The sequence below is a fragment of the Hordeum vulgare genome, chromosome 2H (assembly GCF_904849725.1).
Source record: "Hordeum vulgare subsp. vulgare chromosome 2H, MorexV3_pseudomolecules_assembly, whole genome shotgun sequence".
Classification (NCBI taxonomy): Eukaryota; Viridiplantae; Streptophyta; class Magnoliopsida; order Poales; family Poaceae; genus Hordeum; species Hordeum vulgare.
In genome coordinates, this window is record NC_058519.1 from 504,531,816 (window position 1) to 504,541,827 (window position 10,012).

The window sequence follows — 10,012 nt, forward strand, 5'->3', positions numbered from 1 at the left end:
CTATATTTTGTGGCAGAAGAACAAGGAGTTCATCGTACTACCACATCTATTACCTTTTGGAGAGTGGTGTCTCCTAGATTGGTTAGGTGTCGCTTGTGAGTCTCCTTCATGTTGTGGAGTTGAACCGAGAAGTTTGTACATGCAAGGAGATCGCCTACTTCGTGAAGATCTAGCCCAAGCGAGGCCAGTCCTCCATGGACACAAGCAATGATGGAATATACAAGGTTGCTTCTCCGTGGAACCTTCATGGGTTGAGCCCTCCGTGGAATCTCGCGGCTGTTACCCTCCGTGGGTTGAAGTCTCCATCAACGTGGACGTACAATAGCACGACCTATCGGAACCACACCAAAAATCACCGTGTCCATCTTCGCGTTTGATCTTCCTAAACTCCACTCCTTAATTTACATGTGCATGTATTTATTTACGCTGCTATACTCGTAAACTTGCATATGTAGGGTGTGTATGACATGTTCCAAATGCTAAAATCTCCCCACAAGTAAAATTGGGAAAAGGCTAGGTTTTAATTTGTCAAGTAGTCTATTCACCCCCCTCTAGAGATTCCTTCTAGTGATCCCACAATTTGTGTCACAACTTTGGTCTCCATAGCCTTGGTTTAATCACCATTGGAGGAAGATGCATATGTCTTGTTTGGGGAATCTTAGTTGTAGAGTGCCTATTCTCAATAGGAAGTATTATAGACAATGGAAAGGTGAAATGCTTGATTTATTTGATGAATTCCATTTGAGCAAATGTGTTAAAAATCCTTATATGCCTCCCATTGATCCCTTACATCCTTGTGATGATGAAGAAGTTAATATGCTTGCCAATCTTAAATCTGTTAATCTCATCGTTAGATAATTGCCAAGAAATGTGCTTAATCAAATGAAGAACTTTGAGTGTGCTTATAATTTGTGGAAAGATTTGGAGAAAACATATCTCGACTACTCCTTGAAAAATCTTGATGTCATTTTCTAAAAATCTGTTTTCTTTCACAAAATGAAGCCCAATGGTCCTAACTTTGATAGTTGTCGATTTGAGCTTCATAACCTCATGCGTGATAAAGGACATGTCATTACCATCAATAACGTCATCGTTGAAGCCATTTGCATTCATAAACTTGAACGTTGTTATAGTCGAAATTCTAACGAATCTCTTGATTCTTGTGAGGAGGATATTCTATTCGATGATGACAACGTGGAGCACGACAACTACGATGAAGACGAGAAGTTTGACATCGAGTATGAGAAGACCATGAGGAGTGTAAGTCTTATGGAAAATATTAGAGACTACATGGCAGGAAGAAATGAGTGGATACTCGACAGTGGATGCATCGATCACATTACCGGAGATAAAGACATGTTTCATGAGGTCACACCAAATCATGGACCACAAAGGTATGTGACTTTTGGAGACAACTCCAAGGGTAAGGTACTTGGTCTTGATAAGGTGGATGTGACATCCCCGGATTATGCTAGTGTAACCCCTTGAAATTAAGCTACAGTAACATGGGGATTAAGCTAATGCTTTTGCTAATCCATGTGTGTTCGCTTTTGGAATGAAAGCTCAACTCAAATTCCTTTGCAATTCCAATTCATCTTAAAAATGGTTTTAATAACTTTGCAAACCTGAAAACAAAAATCATATTGGGGTTGAAAATAATCCCATGATATTTATAAAATTATTATCAACTTTTTATCAAATGATTAAGTGCCTCAAAACAATTAAAACTAGGGCGAGAACAACTATTAAATGCGTGTTGCATTTTTACCGTTTACTAATAAATTCTAAAAACACCCCAAAAAACAATTGTGGCACTCTACAAAAACACATTAAAAATAGTTTAGGTACTAAAATTAAATAAAACAAAAATGTAAAAAGGGAAAAGGAATTAAAAATAAAAATGAAAAAACAAACACCCCCTCCACGCGGGCCTCGGCCCACATGGCCGCGAGGCGAGGTCGGCCAAAACCAGCCAACTAACGAGGGGGTATATAAACTCCCCATACCCTAACCTGCCCAACGAGCCACCCCACTTCCCCCATGCCCCGAGCTCCCTCCGGTGGCGGCGACAGCCTTGCCTCGCCCCCTCGCAGGATCCCCGACGACCCCGCCGGCCGCCTCTACCTCGCCGGCACCACCGAGCCTCGTCGCCCCCGTTCTTGGCAACACCGGTGAGCCACGAGGCCATACCCCTCCCATGTCCCCCCTCCGACAGCACTTCGGCGAGCACCCCCGACGCTCTATGCCCCGGTGGCGGCCCCCAACTCACTCCCGCCGATGCCGCCCCGCTAGCCTTGCCCCGCCACGCCGCCCCGCAGCCCCGGCTGCCTGCACCACCCCGGCCACGCCGTGTGCGCCCCGCACCCATCCCTGCTCCGCTGGCCACTGGCTGCCTACCACGCCCGCCTCCCACCGCTCGCCCTCGCATCGGCCACTCCGGCCATCGATCGCGCCCCGTCCGCCCCGCCGCACTGCCCTTGTCGCCGCCCCGCTCGCCACCATGGCCATTGCCTTGGCCGACCTCGGCCGCTGTGTGGTGGTGGTGGTGGGGGTGAAACCCCTCACTCACTCACCGTTGCCGTCTAGTAATTAACATAAGTTTAAATAATTAGTTTAATTAATTAATTAGTTAATTGGTGTAATTAACATTAAATAGCTTAATTAATTTTGTTAATTTAATGTCAGTGTATGTCATGTGGGTCGTGGTGCTAATAAATCAATTATTAGGTTTAATTAAATCGTGGTTAGCCAAGTGTGTATGACAATGGGGCCCACTCGTCAAATTGACGAGTCAAAGGCCATGTTGACTGCTCATGTCAGCATGATGATGTCATAACTGCAATTTTTTATTAAATTAAATCTATTTAATTTCTTAATATTAATGAAATTGTGAAATTTAAAATAAAATATTCCCTAATCTGGATGGAAATAATTTGTACATGAAAGTTGATTAGAAAAACGAGACGAACCCGGATACGGTGTCCGTTCGTTTGTCACGCCTCCCTAGCATAGTGAACATGGAACTTTTCCATCGTTCTCGCCTGTCCGGTAGTAGCCAGAGACACGGGAAATACCGTCAGATACTTTCCCGATCTGTCCATGATGTGTAGTACTGCGTTAGCTCATGCCTAGCACTGCATATTGCCATGGCATGCACCGTGATGCATGTCTTTGCTTTATGTTTATTGATTCTTCCCCCTCTTCTCTCTAATAGAGGCCGACACTAACGCTGTTACCAGGTAGGACTACCCTCGTGATGACCAACCCTTTGCCGCAGAGCAACTCCCCTTGATCATTCCTATATCGCCTATTCCTTATCCCTCATGCTTGCATTAAATTTTGCTACTGTTGTAGATAGCTCCTATTCTGATGCATAGCCTGTTTTTGTTACACTGCTATGTACTCTACTCAATATCAAATGCTTAGTATAGGTGGCTGAGTAATCACCATTGACCCACTTAGTCCAGTTGCCCCCGCTTTATCATCGAAGTCTCGATCTATTGATCGATGAGCCAAGACCCGTCACATCACTCACACACCCTTAGTTATATCACTCTGCAGGGCTACTATCAAGTACCGAGGGTGACACCTCGTTACATACTCTGATGTTAGTGCTGTAGTGTAGTAGACCAGCGGTGGTTCACAAAGGGTGATTCCTCCTTCACCACCTTCGATAACGACTCTGTCGTACAACCCATCAAGCATGGTCCATCGAGGGTGATTCCTCCTTGGTCACCTTGACAGCTACATCGTTCGGAATCCATCGAGGGTGATACCTCGGATCCCTCGGGTGTTACAACCACACATTTACTTGACCTTGCTACTAGGTACTTGAGGTGTGTTGCGGGCGGATTCACGCGTGGATGTGACCAGGCGTGGCCGGGCATTCTTGGCCCTAGCCACACATCCTCGAGACGGGGTGACGGGACCACATATCATGAATTGCCGGGTATTTGATCTGAGTTGGTCGAAGACCTTTTCGCACTAACCTTCGCGTGAGAGAAGTTATGGGTACTCGACGTCATGGTATGAGTTGAAGCTCTTCGAACATCTTCAATGGAGCAGCACACGCCCGAGTGGTCTGCGTAAGAGTCGTTCTTGTATAAGAGGTGCCAGGACTGACCTCGGTCGCCCTCACATCGTGCAAGAGTGCAAAGAGTGATGGGCCCATGTCCCGTGCGCGCTTACGATTTAGACCGACGGGTTGGCCTCTCTGTTGAGCCTAGATAGGGCTGTGACGTGTTGATGTTCCGAGGCCGAGCATGACCCTGGAAAGTGTGTCCGACCAGAGTTTATCAAGCGTAATGTGTAAGTTGGTGCACCCCTGCAAGGAAGAAAATTAGCTATTCGAATAGCCGTGTCCACGGTTACAGGACAACTTGGAATGGTATCCTAATCTAGTAGAACTACAACTGTGACTTAACTAGAATGTTTGCTCCAATATTGCTTCCTTGCAGGTAGTCGAGGAAGAATCTCTGGGCATGAGCTTAATTAAATTTGCTTCAACAATATGACAATATATTTGTGTTATTTTTCTATTCTCATCTATTGCTGCAGGACCCTGAAGATGCTAGTCTTCGATAGGACTAGTTCCTTCTCTCTATTCTCGCACTGCTGCAGTCAGTCCACATATAACCCCTATCCTTTGATACTCATGCATACTTAGCATAGTTCTCATGTCAGTCTTGCGAGTACTCAGGATGAGTACTCACCCGTGCTTTGCTCCTCCTTTTCCCCTTGATACGATTGCCGCGACCAGATGATGGATCCCAGGAGATGGCGTATCCCACCGACGACGTCTACTACCCCGACGGTGCCTACTAGTACATGGAGGCCGTTGACGAGCAGGAGTAGTTTAGGAGGCTCCCAGGCAGGAGGCCTCACCTCATTCGATCTATGTATCATTTGTGCTAGCCTTCTCTAAGGCATTACCTTGTTTTATGTGTGTACTCGGATATTTGTTGCTTCCGCTGAGTCGTGTTTTTCTCGAGCTTATGTATTCAAGCCCTTGAGACCCCTCGCTTGTAATATGAAGTTTGTATGCTTTTATTTGTTTCTACAGTTGTGTTGTGATATCTTCCCATGAGTCCTTGATCTTATTCGTATGCATTGCGTGTATGTTTAGCGTACGATCAAAATCAGGGGCGTCACAAGTTGGTATCAAAGCCGACTGCCTGTAGGTAGCCCCCTTTTCAACTCCTTGGACAAAGTTGAGTCTAGTACTTGATTTTTTTACTAACATTGTTGTGTGGCTTACGGGCCCACATCTCAATCGGGTGGTATTAGTATGTTTTACTCCTCTTTTATACCATGGGTTCTAATCTCTCTTCTCTTTCGGGTTAAAGATTTTGCTAACTCTAACATTAGGTTCTCGTAATCACATCAACCCGAAGAGTTGGATTATCTACTATTGTTCTTCTGATATTATATTACACACACTATCATTTGACATCCTTGAACCTTCTTTTCAGACGTGTCCTGCAAGACAGATCATACGCTTGACTATGGCTGTCGATGCGACTGGATTCCTGGCCATTCTAGTTGACCTCTTCACCAGGTTGGGATATCGCTCGTACCCCGAGTACACTATGTACAAGACTTCCACGAGTTCAACCAGGAGCAGTACCAGGTTGAGGTTCGCATCTTCGATCGGCCAGCCATCTCCACCCATGAGCTGCACACCGTCTGTGGAATTGGGCCGATGATCGATATGGCCGTCCATGGTGCTGCCTATATCACTATCACTCGCCTCCGAGGAGCGCACCCTCGCTTGGAGGAGACTGCATTCAGATACAACCCATATGCTCCCGTTGAGGATGAGACTGGATGTGATCTCACTTCCTACACTGCCTCCATTCGGGAGCGCAACGACTGATCCTATGTCGATGTATGTACCCCCTACGTGAGTCGTCGCTACGACCCACATGTTCTGGTGTAGTACATTGAGGCGCTAGATCGTGCCTTCCGAGCTCAGACTGTTGAGCTGTACGCCACGCGTACCCGTCTTTACAACATGATCACACAATTGCTACCATCAGTCACTGCGAGGATCCATCCTGAGTACATCCTCCACCCGCGCAGGACAAAGCTACCACCAGGCCTTGAGTTGCCTGCTGTTGGAGGTCGTGCTCCTTCACTTGGACCTGTGCTCCCCGATTCGATGCGATACGTGCACATGAGTCACAACGGGATGCATAATCCTACCCCTACGTTCTTCTATTAGGGTCACCGTCAGCTACCTGGATTTACCCATTGTCTCCGACGTTGATGTAGCATTATCACCATGTCTCGTTGTTGTATCCCTCCATCGCGTGCCTACGTGCTACCTAGTGAGTCGAGGTTATCGCCAAATTTTGAATTTCAGTTTGAGTCGCTGTCTCCAACGTGATGTAGCATTATCGCTATGTCTCGTTGTTGTATCCCTCCACCGCGTGCCCGCGTGCCACCTAGTGAGTCCATGTTATGGCCAAATTTCGAACCCGTAGTCGACGGTATGTAATTGAACCTATGTATGGAATTTCTATGTCAAACTTGGTTATTATGAAGTATCCATCGCATTCTCCTTTTGTTATGCTTGAATTACTTCATGAATGTGTCACATCCCTGACCCCTTAAGCAAGTTAGTCTTGTGCTCATGTCTTCTTTGCATTTGCATCTAAGAAGTTTCAACAAAAACAAGATAGTGGCAAAGGAAAAACTCCAAACCCTAGCTACTACTTTAAATAAAGGAAATCTCAAACTAGTCAAAATCAATGAACCCAAAATGGCCTCAAGAAATGTTCAAACTTTCTGATAAATCATGAAAGTAAATGAGCATTGGAGAAAACTATTTTCTTGACACTTTAAGCATTTTAAATAAATGCAAAAAGCTACTGGTTTCAAGTTTTAAATTTGAAATCAGAAACTATAAATTCTCAAAAATGTTGAAAACTTTGGAAATGGTTGGGAATATTATAACAAATATTCAGGTGTGTTTAAAATAGTTTTACAATTTTTTTTGGAGCTGAAATAAATAGCAAATCAATGTCAGAAATTAAAACAGAAACAAAAACTGAAAAAAGGGAAAAGAGTTACCTGTCGCCTAGCCTGGCCCGGCCCATCCCCCCGAGTCGTCCCCTCCCTCGCGCCAGTAGGAGCAGGAGGTGGCCGCCGCCTCCTCCGGCGCGGCCACGCACCTGTGCGCCTGCCTGGCCGCCGCCTCGCGCTGGCAAGGCCGGGGATAAGCTCCCCGAGGCGTCACCTATCCATTCCCAGCGTCGGCTCTCTCCCTCCTCCCGGATCTCTTCCTCCTTCCTACTGCCGCCATTGGAGCCGAGCAAAGCTCGAGCTTCCCGTGCCCCTAGCCTTAGCCTCCTCTTGCTGAGCACGCCGTTAGCTCCGCCTCGTCGCGCCGGTCCTCTCTGCAGAAGCCGAAGCTTCCCCGAGCTCTGCATCGCCCCCAACGCCATCGTCTTCCACCTCCGGCCGCCGGAACTCTCCCGTCGATTCGCTCCCTCCGGCGCACCCCCGAGCCCTTCATCAACACCATCGGAACCGCCGTGAGCTCGTCGTCGTTTCCCCTCTCGCCCCACGCTCTTCCGTGCATCGTAGCCCCGTTCCCCACCAAGGCCGATAGCTTCTCGCCGCCGGTCATGTCGTCGCCGTCGCTGTGGTGTTTGATCCACGCGCTCGAGCTAGGGATCGAGCTCCTGGAGCCTCCAGGAGCGTGATGAGCCCCTCAGCTGCCCTCCCCGTGCCCTAGAGCCATCGCTCGTAGAAGGCCGAGCTTCGGCCGCCGCTTCGGCTCATCGCCGGCGCCTCTTCCGGCGACCCTAGCCACCCCTGATGCCCCTGCCAGATCGGCCACTTCGCCAGCGTTCCGTAGCTGCAAACCGCGTTCGATTTGGTGCTGTGCAGCGCCGCTTAGGTCGTCTCCGGCGAGCCCTCCGCCGCGGGCTTGGTCGCCGGCGACCACCCTCAGGTGGGCGTCGACGTGGCCGACCATTAGGGCGTAATTGCCCTCCCCTCAGTCGCTGCCAGAGGCCCCCACGCCTGGTCAAACCCCAATTAGGGGCTGGTCAGCGCGGGGTTAGCCCCTGGTCACTGACCAGTGGGGCCCCCCTGTCAGGTTTGACCTGAACAGGTCGGCTGACCTGCTGACGTCAGTCTGATGCAATAAAAAGAATTTCCAGTATAGAAATAATTCCAGTAAATTGCTAAAACTTGTAAAAATCATAGAAATTAATCTGTAACTCCAATGAAAATAATTTATATATGAAAAAGTATCAGAAAAATTCAAGGATTCTGATTATGCTATTTTCAACCATGTTTGAAAAAGTTACAGAACCCTAAAATGTGGAATAAGGAATAATTCAATTCTTATAATTACTTTTTAAATGGAATTTGGAAAATTATTCAAATTTCATTATGGTTGCCATGATCACACACTGTCCTAGTTACAAATCAGTACATTAACATGACATTTCATGCATGCTAACATCAAGTTGATCTGAGCATCAGGTCGAATCAATTAAACCGGTATCCGAGAATACCTCGTTTGAATTGCTATTCGAATGTGATTCAAATCAACTCTAAACCTAATACATGTTGAAAATAATAGCTTATCACTTTGCATTCTCATGCCATGCTCATGCATCATTTTGATTGCATATGATTGTATTGAATGTTACCATTCTTTTCGGTAGGCTCCGCACCCCCGGATTCCACCGAATATCCGTCTGACGGATATCGTTCCTCCTCTGAGCAACAAGGCAAGCAACCCTTTTGATCATCCCGATAATTCCCATGTTCTTGCTCCTGCACCTATTTATTGCATTAAGATCAAATGCTTCAACTGCTTTTGCCACGATAGTTGAACCCACTTCCTTTGCATGACCTAACCTTGTCACAGTAAATAGCCGAACCTTGCAACCTAGCATACCTGGTAGTTGCTTGGGCTATGTTGTGCCTTCTCCTGCTATGCATGCTATGCTTAGAGTTGTGTATGGTCTGTCATCTGGGAGATGAACAGAATTGTGGAATTTGTTTGGTGAGCAAAGGTTGTGTGTTGAACTTGATTTGGTAAAGGTACCAGTGAAAGGCTGTGTAGGAGTACATGGCGGGTTGTTTCATTGGAACCGTCCTTAGGAACTGAGTTCCGTGTATGTAATCCAAGACTAGATACTACCACATGCTGGGCCGTGAAATATGACCCCGCTCGTCCTATTAATCGCTTAGTACTCGGTCCAGGAGTTGCAAGTAGTTTCTGGTGTTTATAGTAATGCTGGAGGTCGTGCATGGTGCTGACCTGAGAGGTGGACCGTGATGCGGTAGGCAGTGGCACGGTGTACCAAGTGGCACCCGGATGGTGGGCTCGGGAACCCTGCGCACATCGTTTGAGGCCGTGACGGAAACCCCGACCGGACTTCCGTACGGGTTACTCTCAGATAGGCGATAAACCTAGAGTAGGTACTAGTGTGGTTAACGGTCGTGGCCGACTCCCTCGCTGGGCTTCCGCTTGAAGGTTGCCGAGGTGCATGACGTGCACATGGCGATAAGTGGCGAGAGCGTGTGTGATGAAGTACACCCCTGCAGGGTTATGATCTATTCGAATAGCCGCGTCCGCGGATATGGACTACTTGGAGACATATGTTGTTCATAGATAACTTCAATGGCTACTCATAAAATTGCCAAGATAAGCATGAGTTTCGTGGACGGCATTTCCGTACGGAGACGGAATGATTCCACGATAGTGTATTGTTGTGGTGTTAGTGGACTCGTGTGCGAGAAATCAAGTTGTCAAAATTATTTAAAAATGCAAGTTGTCTAGCCACGAGTCAAATGCTGGCTTTCCGCATGAAACCCCACAATACCTTTTGATACCTTGCATGGGTAGTTAGTTATCCTAAAGTCTTGCTGAGTACCTTCGTACTCATGTTTGCTTAATACATGTTGCAGAGGTTGCTAATGACCCTAATGGAGGGTTCTTCGTAGACATCGACGACGACGAGTAGCTGGTGTCCCAGCTACGATC